Source organism: Heptranchias perlo, chromosome 12 (genome assembly GCF_035084215.1).
Source record: "Heptranchias perlo isolate sHepPer1 chromosome 12, sHepPer1.hap1, whole genome shotgun sequence".
NCBI lineage: Eukaryota > Metazoa > Chordata > Chondrichthyes > Hexanchiformes > Hexanchidae > Heptranchias > Heptranchias perlo.
Genome location: NC_090336.1, coordinates 30,194,282 through 30,207,836, shown reverse-complemented (window position 1 = coordinate 30,207,836; position 13,555 = coordinate 30,194,282).

Here is a 13,555-nt window from a genome sequence, read left to right as displayed (position 1 = left end):
CAATCTTATTTACCATGCACCGTGCACTTGTGCACATGCGCTCCAAAATCATCATAGTCTGCGTTGTATCCCCGCCACCCCCCACTGCCTTGTCTGATCCCACCTATTTCTGAACTAATCTTTAGTCTAATGCTGTTTGTCTCTCCCAGTCCTCTGTGCACCTTGTTTCTCCTCTCTACTGCTTCGTCCTGGTGCCCCTCCCTCTGCTAAATTAATTTGAACCCTCCCCCACAGCACTAGTTACCCTCCGGGCAAGGACATTGATCCCTACCCTGTTGAGGTGCAACCCATCCAATTTGTACAGATTCCTCCTGCCCAGAACTGGTCCGAATGCACCAGGAATCTGAGGCCCTCCCTCCTGCACCACTTCTCCAGCAATGCATTAACATGCCTTATCTTACTGCTCCTACACTCACCAGCACATGGCACTGGGAGTAATCCACAGATTACCACTTTAGAGGGTCTGCTCCTCAACTTCCTCCATAGCTACTGAAAGTCTGACTACCATGACCATTTTCCTTCCGATGTCGTTGGTTCCAACATGGACCACGACTTCTGGCTGTTCCCCTTCCCCCCGCAGAATGTTCTGCACCCGTTCTGTGATATCCATTATCCCGGCACCAGGGAGGTAACAGACTATGCAAGCCTGCAAATATGATGCTGTTCTTCATTTGCTCATCTGGTGAAAATTGTTGCACAAGCTGGCACATTGTATGGTCTTGTGACACACAGCAAGAGCATCAACACAACTTGAGCAAATGCAAATTTTTGGGTAGAGTTGTTGCATCTGTTTATTAGGCGCTACGCAGACAACTAAGCCTCGAAAATGGGGTCCAAGATACGCGTCCATATTTGGATAAAGTTTCAATGCTCTGCAGGGAGTGGGCTGGCTGGCTGACAGGCAACAACAGGGGCACTGGCAGAGTGGCAGGGATGGGAGCAGCAATGCCGTCATCCTGAGAGAGGACAGCAGGTTCATGTTCCATGATGTCACTGCCACTTGCTGCCTCCTGTTAGGCGCCAGCTTTTCCTGCAAGGAAGAGGGACGTGTGTCAGTGAGAGTCCTGCAAGATGTTTGTGTGATGTGGTGATCCTGGTTCAATAGCTACCAGTCTGTGTGAACTGTGAGTTGTGGGTGCAAGACTTGCAACAATGCTAAGTGTGTGAGGCAATCGCGATATCGGGCCCCCTGCTGACACGTGCAGCCAATCAACAGCGCAGGTCGCTCTGGCAGCACACAGCAATCATTTAAAACAGCAGGCAGCACGAATGTAACGTGCTTCCTGCATTGCTATGAATGGATGTGGGTTAATCGTGTATCGCGATCCCCATGTCCATTTTCAGGGTTATTCAATTTAACCGCCAGTTTTCCAAATACATCCAATCATACTGCTTTTATCCCGTAGGCCCTGTCTTCCATCCTGGTCTTCTCCTTGAAGATAGGATAAGTAGTTTATTCCTGGATTATAAATATTCCTGGATACAGGTGTTCAGGAAAGATAGGGAAGGAAAAAAAGGAGGGGGCGTTGGCAGTATTGATTAAGGTTAAGGAGAATATTGCAGTGCGAGAGAGAGAGGATGCCTTGGAGGGGTCAAGGACAGGATCTATTTGGTTCGAGTTAAGAAATAATAGAGGTCCCATTCAATGTTCCCTCGAACTTTTATCGTCCATGTGAGGAATGAATTTGGGTTTGTGCACTGATATAAAGGGTGTGTGCGCTACCGTAAAAAAAAATCAGATCTTTATAGAAAACATTATTCAGGATACATAACAAACAGAACAAATGTACAAAATAATGGATCATTGTAACAAGGCGAGCTGTCAAGAATTTTTAATTGAACAAAACTGGTTATAGAAATCTCAGAAGTAAACACTGTTACCGGAGGAATGGGGACATCCTGATTGAGACCCAGAGTCTGTCGATGAAAGGCCAGATAATGGAGAAGAGGGTGGCTGTCTCTGGTTCAGATGTTTTTCTCTTCTGTCTCTTCCTGCCTTTCAGTGTTTATATATTTTGTCCAAGTTTACTTCTTTACTTCTCCACCACTTGACAGATGAAATTTGATCTGCATAAGCATATCAAGGTGATTTTCTTTCAAACCGTTTTGTGATTTTTGTTTTCTATTATTCTTAAGGATGAAGTCACGCTCACAATCAGCACTTGAAGCTTGAAACTTTGCACATATATCCACTAGTTGAGAAACCACAAAAATTGTACCATTCTGCATTTTTTAGAGTGAAAGTCACCGTGTCCCGAAATGTTTTCAATGACTTTGTTTCAATCTTTGCTGCAATTAAGTACTTGTAGTCATTGTATTGTCTCACAATGAGCTCCTTCTCATCCATGATGTTTTGCCCAGAAGGACTGACTTGAGCAAGGATCAGGATTTGTCTGTATTTGTGAACCAACTTTTCAACATTCTCAGTGCCAAATTCATAGCTGATTTGTTGTGGAGCAAGTGAAGCAAAGTTGAAAGCGGACCGTTCATTGAGTTCATTTTCTGGGAACCTTTTTTCCAGATGATCACACAGCAGGGATACGAATGTCAGAATGGAGTCTCCCTTGAATGGTTCATCTCTTGTACATGATGCAATGAGATTTTTCACTGTGTTGCACCAGAAGACTGTCTCAGCGAGATACTGTCCTCTGATCCTGCGGATCTTGGCCCTCGTTAAATGTACAGCTTCGATTGTTGTTAAACAGTTCTTCTGTAAGCATTTGCACAATTCTGCTAGCTCAAACAGAATATCATTCAATGCCACTATGGTGATACGGTAAGTAGAGTCTGAGAGCTTCTTCAGGCAATACTTGGCAACTGGGTCATTGTTCTCTGTTTTTTCATGTTCAAAATATTGAAGAAGAGCATCGTAATTGTGCATCAGAGCACCAACAGCAAAACATTGCGATAGCCACCTCACTTCATTGAGCGATTGAAAGGACACAGCTTCACATTCTGTGACATTTGCAATTTCCTCAAATTGTCCTTTTTGAACTGAAGATCTGCAGAAGACTGGAAAAATGGCTCTCAGCAATGACTCGATTTCCTTTATCATTGGTACTTTTTTCCAGACATCAACTATTCCCAAATGGTCTCGATGGGCCACACAGTGTTGCCCTACTAAATGTGCAATGGACTGCTTAAGCCGTGTGGCACTGCCATTGTTTTTTCACAGCATCACAGAAATGTGTGCAATTTAGTAGCTGTAAAAGCATTGGAGGAGGATGGGGACGTGAATTTTTGTTCATTTGTGGCTGTGGCGAGCATAATTGATTTAGGTGGAGATTGTGTAAGATCAGTGGCTGCAGTGAGCAGCAGGGAGCAGTAAGGGTGAGGTGAATGTGGAGGATTCAAAGGAGAGGCGATGTGGAATGTGTCATTGAATGCAGTCGTCAGGATGAGGAGAGTGTGCGTGTCAGTATGTGAAGATTTGCCTGGTGAGAAGTGGGAGGTTCGTTCTCGATTTTATTGTAAAGACTGAATCATGTGGCTGGTTGAGGCGGCGGTATTGGACGTTGGAGGGAAAAGCAGTGCAGCAATTAAGATTTGTGTGGTGAGTGAGTGTGGAGGGATGGAGAGAAAAGGCAAAGTGCATGTTTGTGGAGGTGCATTTTTGTTTGGCGTCAAGCAAAGAATTGGAAAAGGCTGCGTCCCACTCTGTTGGTCAGGCTGCACTGTGGCATCTATTCACAGGTGCGATCCCACCACTGAGCAGCACGGGGGATTTGACCTGCTCCGTTTCCGACCTGGGCCGGTTCACCCCTCTTTATCAGACCTGGTGACCCCAGATTCTCCCAGGAGCACCATGTCGATGCTGATCTTAGTACGGACACCCGATCGACACAGACCGACCACAGCCCAGAACTCCTGATCTCAAACAATCCTGCAACCTCAGCCTCCCCGACGCTTGGATTACAAGTGCGTGCCACTGCACCCGGCAGCTCCCAATGGTGTTTCAGCTGCCTTCAGTTTAAAACAGCAGCAGCTGCTCCACTGTAGTAAATACTACAAATATGATGCCGTGCTTCATTTGCTCACCTGGTGACAATTATTGCGCAAGCTCATACTCTCTTGTGGCAATCAGCGAGAGCATCAGCAGCACTCGAGCAAATGCAATTTTTTGGCCAGCTATAAAATTACTAATATATCCAGAGATACCACGTGCTTCCCCTACTCCCCATCAACTCTCCTGGCCTCCTGTTTGAGGATGGGTTAAATAGTGACGAATTTGAAAAATGGAGATGCGGGGACCTTGCAATGCAGCCTGGAGATGAATTGGAAATTAAAATGAAACTTTTACTGTGTCTCTTTGTGTTGTATTTTTAGTGGGAATAAGGGAGTCAAAAGCGACGGGAGTTGCTAGATTGGAAGTACAGCTAATGGCAGAAGTGAAAGAATGAAAAGAGCATGGAGCCAGATTGAACGTGAGTTGTTGCGAAGCGAAGTTCTGCAATTTCGATGTGGGTCAAGTGTGGGCGGAGGAGGAGAACATGAAGTTTGCGCTCTCTTGTGGCTGTGGCGAGCATAATTGATTCAGGCGGAGATTTTGTAAGTGCAGTGGCTGCAGTGAGCACCAGGGAGCAGTAAGGGTGAGGTGAATGTGGAGGATTCAAAGGAGAGGCGGTGTGGAATGTGTCATTGAATGCAGGAGTAAGGATGAGGAGAGTGTGCGCGTGTCAGGATGTGAAGATTTGCCTGGTGAGAAGTGGGAGTTTCGTTCTTGATTATATTGTAAAGACTGAATCATGTGGCTGGTCGAGTCGGCGGTATTGGACGTTGGAGGGAAAAGCAGTGCAGCAATTAAGATTTGTGTGGTGAATGAGTGTGGAGGGATGGAGAGAAAAGGTAAAGTGCATGTTTGTGGAGGTGCATTTTTGTTTGGCGTCAAGCAAAGAATTGGAAAAGGCTGCGTCCCACTCTGTTGGTCAGGCTGCACTGCGGCATCTATTCACAGGTGCAATCCCACCACTGAGCAGCACGGGGGATTTGACCTGCTCCGTTTCCGACCTGGGCCGGTTCACCCCTCTTTATCAGACCTGGTGACCCCAGATTCTCCCAGGAGCAACATATCGATGCTGTTCTTCATACGGACACCCGATCGACACAGACCGACCACAGCCTAGAACTCCTGACCTCAAACAATCCTGCAGCCTCAACCTCCTCGACGCTTGGATTACAAGTGCGCGCCACTGCACCCGGCAATTCCTGCTGGTGTTTCAGCTGCCTTCAGTTTAAAACAGCAGCAGCTGCTCCACTGCAGTCAATACGACAAATATGATGCCGTGCTTCATTTGCTCACCTGGTTACAATTATTGCGCAAGCTCATCCTCTCTTGTGGCAATCAGCGAGAGCATCAGCAGCACTCGAGCAAATGCAATTTTTTGGCTAGCTATAAAATTACTAATATATCCAGAGATACCACGTGCTTCCCCTACTCCCCATCAACTCTCGTGGCCTCCTGTTTGAGGATGGGCTAAATAGTGACGAATTTGAAAAATGGAGATGCGGGAACCTTGAAATACAGCCTGGAGATGAATTGGAAATTAAAATGAAACTTTTACTGTGTCTCTTTGTGTTGTATTTTTAGTGGGAATAAGGGAGTCAAAAGCTACGGGAGTTGCTAGATTGGAAGTACAGCTAATGGCAGAAGTGAAAGAATGAAAAGAGCATGGAGCCAGATTGAACGTGAGTTGTTGCGAATCGAAGTTCTGCAATTTCGATGTGGGTCAAGTTTGGGCGGAGGAGGAGAACATGAAGTTTGCGCTCTCTTGTGGCTGTGGCGAGCAGAATTGATTTCGGCAGAGATTTTGTAAGTGCAGTAGCTGCAGTGAGCACCAGGGAGCAGTAAGGGTGAGGTGAATGTGGAGGATTCAAAGGAGAGGCGATGTGGAATGTGTCATTGAATGCAGTAGTCAGGATGAGGAGAGTGTGTGCGTGTCAGTATGTGAAGATTTGCCTGGTGAGAAGTGGGAGTTTCGTTCTTGATTTTATTGTAAAGACTGAATCATGTGGCTGGTCGAGGCGGCGGTATTGGACGTTGGAGGGAAAAGCAGTGCAGCAATTAAGATTTGTGTGGTGAGTGAGTGTGGAGAGAAAAGGCAAAGTGCATGTTTGTGGAGGTGCATTTTTGTTTGGCGTCAAGCAAAGAATTGGAAAAGGCTGCGTCCCACTCTTTTGGTCAGGGTGCACTGTAGCATGTATTCACAGGTGCGATCCAACCACTGAGCAGCACGGGGGATTTGACCTGCTACGTTTCCGACCTGGGCCGGTTCACCCCTCTTTATCAGACCTGGTGACCCCAGATTCTCCCAGGAGCACCATATCGATGCTGTTCTTAATACGGACACCCGATCGACACAGACCGACCACAGCCCAGAACTCCTGACCTCAAACAATCCTTTAGCCTCAACCTCCCTGATGCTTGGATTACAAGTGCGTGCCACTGCACCCGGCAATTCCTGCTGGTGTTTCAGCTGCCTTCATTTAAAACAGCAGCAGCTGCTCCACTGCAGCAAATACTACAAATATGATGCCGTGCTTCATTTGCTCACCTGGTGACAATTATTGCGCAAGCTCATCCTCTCTTGTGGCAATCAGCGAGAGCATCAGCAGCACTCGAGCAAATGCAATTTTTTGGCCAGCTATAAAATTACTAATATATCCAGAGATACCACGTGCTTCCCCTACTCCCCATCAACTCTCCTGGCCTCCTGTTTGAGGATGGGCTAAATAGTGACGAATTTGAAAAATGGAGATGCGGGGACCTTGCAATGCAGCCTGGAGATGAATTGGAAATTAAAATGAAACTTTTACTGTGTCTCTTTGTGTTGTATTTTTAGTGGGAATAAGGGAGTCAAAAGCTACGGGAGTTGCTAGATTGGAAGTACAGCTAATGGCAGAAGTGAAAGAATGAAAAGAGCATGGAGCCAGATTGAACGTGAGTTGTTGCGAAGCGAAGTTCTGCAATTTCGATGTGGGTCAAGTGTGGGCGGAGCAGGAGAACATGAAGTTTGCGCTCTCTTGTGGCTGTGGCGAGCATAATTGATTTCGGCAGAGATTTTGTAAGTGCAGTAGCTGCAGTGAGCACCAGGGAGCAGTAAGGGTGAGGTGAATGTGGAGGATTCAAAGGAGAGGCGATGTGGAATGTGTCATTGAATGCAGTAGCAAGGATGAGGAGAGTGTGTACGTGTCAGTATGTGAAAATTTGCCTGGTGAGAAGTGGGAGGTTCGTTCTCGATTTTATTGTAAAGACTGAATCATGTGGCTGGTCGAGGCGGCGGTATTGGACGTTGGAGGGAAAAGCAGTGCAGCAATTAAGATTTGTGTGGTGAGTGAGTGTGGAGAGAAAAGGCAAAGTGCATGTTTGTGGAGGTGCATTTTTGTTTGGCGTCAAGCAAAGAATTTGAAAAGGCTGCGTCCCACTCTGTTGGTCAGGCTGCACTGTAGCATCTATTCACAGGTGCGATCCAACCACTGAGCAGCACGGGGGATTTGACCTGCTCCGTTTCCGACCTGGGCCGGTTCACCCCTCTTTATCAGACCTGGTGACCCCAGATTCTCCCAGGAGCACCATATCGATGCTGATCTGAGTGCGGACACCCGATCGACACAGACCGACCACAGCCCAGAACTCCTGACCTCAAACAATCCTGCAGCCTTCGCCTCCCCGACGCTTGGATTACAAGTGCGCGCCACTGCACCCGGCAGCTCCCAATGGTGTTTCAGCTGCCTTCAGTTTAAAACAGCAGCAGCTGTTCCACTGCAATAAATACTACAAATATGATGCCGTGCTTCATTTGCTCACCTGGTGACAATTATTGCGCAAGCTCATCCTCTCTTGTGGCAATCAGCGAGAGCATCAGCAGCACTCGAGCAAATGCAATTTTTTGGCCAGCTATAAAATTACTAATATATCCAGAGATACCACGTGCTTCCCCTACTCCCCATCAACTCTCCTGGCCTTCTGTTTGAGGATGGGCTAAATAGTGACGAATTTGAAAAATGGAGATGCGGGGACCTTGCAATGCAGCCTGGAGATGAATTGGAAATTAAAATGAAACTTTTACTGTGTCTCTTTGTGTTGTATTTTTAGTGGGAATAAGGGAGTCAAAAGCTACGGGAGTTGCTAGATTGGAAGTACAGCTAATGGCAGAAGTGAAAGAATGAAAAGAGCATGGAGCCAGATTGAACGTGAGTTGTTGCGAATCGAAGTTCTGCAATTTCGATGTGGGTCAAGTGTGGGCGGAGGAGGAGAACATGAAGTTTGCGCTCTCTTGTGGCTGTGGCGAGCATAATTGATTGCGGCAGAGATTTTGTAAGTGCAGTAGCTGCAGTGAGCAGCAGGGAGCAGTAAGGGTGAGGTGAATGTGGAGGATTCAAAGGAGAGGCGATGTGGAATGTGTCATTGAATGCAGTAGTCAGGATGAGGAGAGTGTGCGCGTGTCAGTATGTGAAGATTTGCCTGGTGAGAAGTGGGAGTTTCGTTCTTGATTATATTGTAAAGACTGAATCATGTGGCTGGTCGAGGCGGCGGTATTGGACGTTGGAGGGAAAAGCAGTGCAGCAATTAAGATTTGTGTGGTGAATGAGTGTGGAGAGAAAAGGCAAAGTGCATGTTTGTGGAGGTGCATTTTTGTTTGGCGTCAAGCAAAGAATTGGAAAAGGCTGCGTCCCATTCTGTTGGTCAGGCTGCACTGTAGCATCTATTCACAGATGCAATCCCACCACTGAGCAGCACGGGGGATTTGACCTGCTCCGTTTCCGACCTGGGCCGGTTCACCCCTCTTTATCAGATCTGGTGACTCCAGATTCTCCCAGGAGCTCCATGTCGATGCTGATCTTAGTACGGACACCCGATCGACACAGACCGACCACAGCCCAGAACTCCTGACCTCAAACAATCCTGCAGTCTCAGCCTCCCCGACACTTGGATTACAAGTGCGTGCCACTGCACCCGGCAGCACCCAATGGTGTTTCAGCTGCCTTCAGTTTAAAACAGCAGCAGCTGCTCCACTGCAGTCAATGCTACAAATATGATGCCGCGCTTCATTTGCTCACCTGGTGACAATTATTGCGCAAGCTCATCCTCTCTTGTGGCAATCAGCGAGAGCATCAGCAGCACTCGAGCAAATGCAATTTTTTGGCCAGCTATAAAATTACTAATATATCCAGAGATACCACGTGCTTCCCCTACTCCCCATCAACTCTCCTGGCCTCCTGTTTGAGGATGGGCTAAATAGTGACGAATTTGAAAAATGGAGATGCGGGGACCTTGCAATGCAGCCTGGAGATGAATTGGAAATTAAAATGAAACTTTTACTGTGTCTCTTTGTGTTGTATTTTTAGTGGGAATAAGGGAGTCAAAAGCTACGGGAGTTGCTAGATTGGAAGTACAGCTAATGGCAGAAGTGAAAGAATGAAAAGAGCATGGAGCCAGATTGAACGTGAGTTGTTGCGAATCGAAGTTCTGCAATTTCGATGTGGGTCAAGTGTGGGCGGAGGAGGAGAACATGAAGTTTGCGCTCTCTTGTGGCTGTGGCGAGCATAATTGATTGAGGCAGAGATTTTGTAGCTGCAGTATCTGCAGTGAGCAGCAGGGAGCAGTAAGGGTGAGGTGAATGTGGAGGATTCAAAGGAGAGGCGATGTGGAATGTGGTCATTGAATGCAGTAGTCAGGATGAGGAGAGTGTGTGTGTGTCAGTATGTGAAGCTTAGCCTGGTGAGAAGTGGAAGTTTCGTTCTTGATTATATTGTAAAGACTGAATCATGTGGCTGGTCGAGGCGGCGGTATTGGACGTTGGAGGGAAAAGCAGTGCAGCAATTAAGATTTGTGTGGTGAGTGAGTGTGGAGAGAAAAGGTAAAGTGCATGTTTGTGGAGGTGCATTTTTGTTTGGCGTCATGCAAAGAATTGGAAAAGGCTGCGTAGCACTCTGTTGGTCAGGCTGCACTGTAGCATCTATTCACAAGTGCGATCCCACCACTGAGCAGCACGGGGGATTTGACCTGCTCCGTTTCCAACCTGGGCCGGTTCACCCCTCTTTATCAGATCTGGTGACTCCAGATTCTCCCAGGAGCTCCATGTCGATGCTGATCTTAGTACGGACACCCGATCGACACAGACCGACCACAGCCCAGAACTCCTGACCTCAAACAATCCTGCAGCCTCAGCCTCCCAGTTTAAAACAGCAGCAGCTGCTCCACTGCAGTCAATGCTACAAATATGATGCCGTGCTTCATTTGCTCACCTGGTGACAATTATTGCGCAAGCTCATCCTCTCTTGTGGCAATCAGCGAGAGCATCAGCAGCACTCGAGCAAATGCAATTTTTTGGCCAGCTATAAAATTACTAATATATCCAGAGATACCACGTGCTTCCCCTACTCCCCATCAACTCTCCTGGCCTCCTGTTTGAGGATGGGCTAAATAGTGACGAATTTGAAAAATGGAGATGCGGGGAACTTGCAATGCAGCCTGGAGATGAATTGGAAATTAAAATGAAACTTTTACTGTGTCTCTTTGTGTTGTATTTTTAGTGAGAATAAGGGAGTCAAAAGCTACGGGAGTTGCTAGATTGGAAGTACAGCTAATGGCAGAAGTGAAAGAATGAAAAGAGCATGGAGCCAGATTGAACGTGAGTTGTTGCGAATCGAAGTTCTGCAATTTCGATGTGGGTCAAGTGTGGGCGGAGGAGGAGAACATGAAGTTTGCGCTCTCTTGTGGCTGTGATGAGCATAATTGATTTCGGCAGAGATTTTGTAAGTGCAGTTGCTGCAGTGAGCAGCAGGGAGCAGTAAGGGTGAGGTGAAAGTGGAGGATTCAAAGGAGAGGCGATGTTCCTTTTCGGGCTTATTTGGATCTGAGCGGACTGGAACGCTGGCCGCGACCTCGTGCGCTCGCAAAGTGCGGACTTTGCTGTGATTGGTCGTTTGTGTGCTGGCTCCGCCCCTAAATTTGCATAAGGACCACATCAACACTGCAATGGCAGGGAAGGGCAACCGGGCAGTCGGCCATGGTGTGCCAAACACCGTCAGGGTGACGGTAACGACAGTCGAATGTGTTTCGCCGGTGGATCGGGAGCTTTTCGTCAAACGCGTTCTGCTCGACTGCTGTGGATTCAAAGCGACGGACATTTTCTGCCTCCAGGATTTCCCTCGAAGCGGACATTTTGACGTCACCTTCAAGACCGTCGCTGGATGCCAGAAGCTTCTTCAAGTCTTCAAGGAGAAGGGGAGCGTCGGACTGCTGGCCATGCTCGCTGCCGAGCCGCTTTTCACCCTCCCAACGCAGAGGAATCGCAAGCTGATTGTACACATGTACAACCCACACGTCCCGGTCGCTGATGTGCTGACGTTCCTCGCCAGATACGTCGACGGGGCGCAGAACAGCGTCGACGTCACCGACCAGTTTGGGATCTGGACCAGCAAGAGGGAGGTCACGGCAACGTTGAGACTGGACGCCCACGGCAACATCGTCCACCCTCCCTCCAGCTTCGCCATCGGAGGAAGTCGAGGATACATCACGTACGTGGGGCAGCCCAGAGTCTGTCGCACCTGCGGCAAATCCGGCCATTTGGCGAACACCTGCACTGCAACCGTCTGCAAGAACTGCAAGCAGGAAGGACACCAGACTAAGGACTGCAAGGAGAGCAAGCGCTGCAACCTGTGCGGGCTGGAAGGCCATCTCTACAGGGTCTGCCCCGAACGCAACCTCAGCTACGCACAGGCGGCCAAGAACAACACAGCGGAGGAGGAGGGGGCAACAAGCAAGGATGCCCCAAAGAAGGCCAAGAGTCAGCGCCCGGCCGCGACCTCCTTCAAGAAGCCCCTAGCCCAGGAAAACAATGAACGAGGAAAGGGTCAAGCCGAAAACTGCCAGACCCCGACACCCAGCTCCGAGCCTCCCCAACAGACGACAGAGTCCATGGACGAGGAGGCAGCAGAGGGAGGATGGCAGCTGGTGGTCAATAAAACCAAAAAGAAGAAGCCAGAGAAAAGGAAACAAGCCCCTGCCGACACTACACCAGGGGCCAAAAGAGCACTCGAGTCGCAGTCGGACTGCAACGACTACCCCGAGTCTGACGAGGAGGGACGACAGGAGCGAAGTGGTCAGCCGTCCCACCCAAAGCGGCAAAATACCCAAGGTGACCCCGATGCGATCGGCAGCCCCCATCTCCAGAACACTGGGAGCGACAACGCCTCCAGTGCCCTCCAGCTCCGGGAAGCCGGCAGCATCGTAGTGCCCAGCGCACACCAGCTCCGAGACACCGGGAGCAGCACCGCAGAGAGCGAAGACCAGCTCCGGGAAACCGGGAGAAGCGACAACGAGGAGCCCCAACCGATCGAGGATCGCACGGACTCTTCACCCGACACCAGGCCGCCGATGTCACCCCGGCGGAACGACGACCCCCTCTCTGAGGCAGAACAGAACTCGTACCTCAGCTCAGGGATCGTGGAACACTTTACACAGATCACCTATATGCAGAAACACGGCCAAGAGCTGGAAACAGCAAACGGACTGACGGGTGAGACTTTAAACAGTTGTTAAAATGGGTCTGAAAGTCGCATCCATTAACGTGCGTAGCGTTAAAAGCACTACGCGATGTGTGTCGACCTTGGACTACCTGGCCAAGGTCAAGAGCGACCTGCTGTTCTTACAGGAGTGCGGCCTGCCGCATCTCAGCAATTACAGGCAATGGTCGCAGCGCTGGGCCCACGGGCCGTCTATCTGGTCGGGAGGCAACGATAACCGTGCCTCCGGCCTGGGGATTCTGCTGCGGGGGGGCAACTTCACCATCACCGAAGTAAAGGAGGTGGTGGGGGGCCGTCTCCTCGTAGCAGACGTAAAGTACAAAAACGCTCCGCTCCGGCTGATCAACGTGTACGCCCCGGCTCTGAAGGACGAGCGGCTGGCCGTCTTCCAGCAGCTCCCACTGCTGCTGGCGACGTCCAAGCCGGTCATTCTCGGCGGTGACTTCAACTGCATCATCGATGCGGCTGGACGATCCAGCAGAGCCGACAGCAAACTGGACGCCACGTCCAAACTCCTGATGGAAGCGGTGAAAGACGCCAAGCTGTGCGACGTCTTCAGCAACCCTGCAGACGGAGCGGCGCGTCAATACACCTTGTCCAGACCAGACGGGTCCGTCCGTTCCAGAATAGACTTCCTGTTTGTGTCCCCGAAGCTCAAGGTCAGATCCACCAAGGTCACACCGGTGTTCTTCTCTGACCACTGCCTCCTCCTGGCCGACTGTCACCTACAGGACGATCAGAGAGTGGGCAGGGGGACATGGAAGCTGAACGTGAAACTGTTGACCCCGGGAAACATTGAGGAACTGACGAGGGATTACAAAGGTTGGAGAACCGTAAAGCCCCTCTTTGATTCCCCAGTGCACTGGTGGGAAGCCATCAAGGCGAACATCAAGAGGTTCTTCATCCTCAAAGGTGTTCAGAAGGCGAGAGAGAGGCAGAGGGAAACGTCCCGACTCCAGAAAAGCATGCAGAATCTTCTCCTGCTGCAGTCGATGGGGATCGATGTCGGGGAGGAACTCAGAGAGGT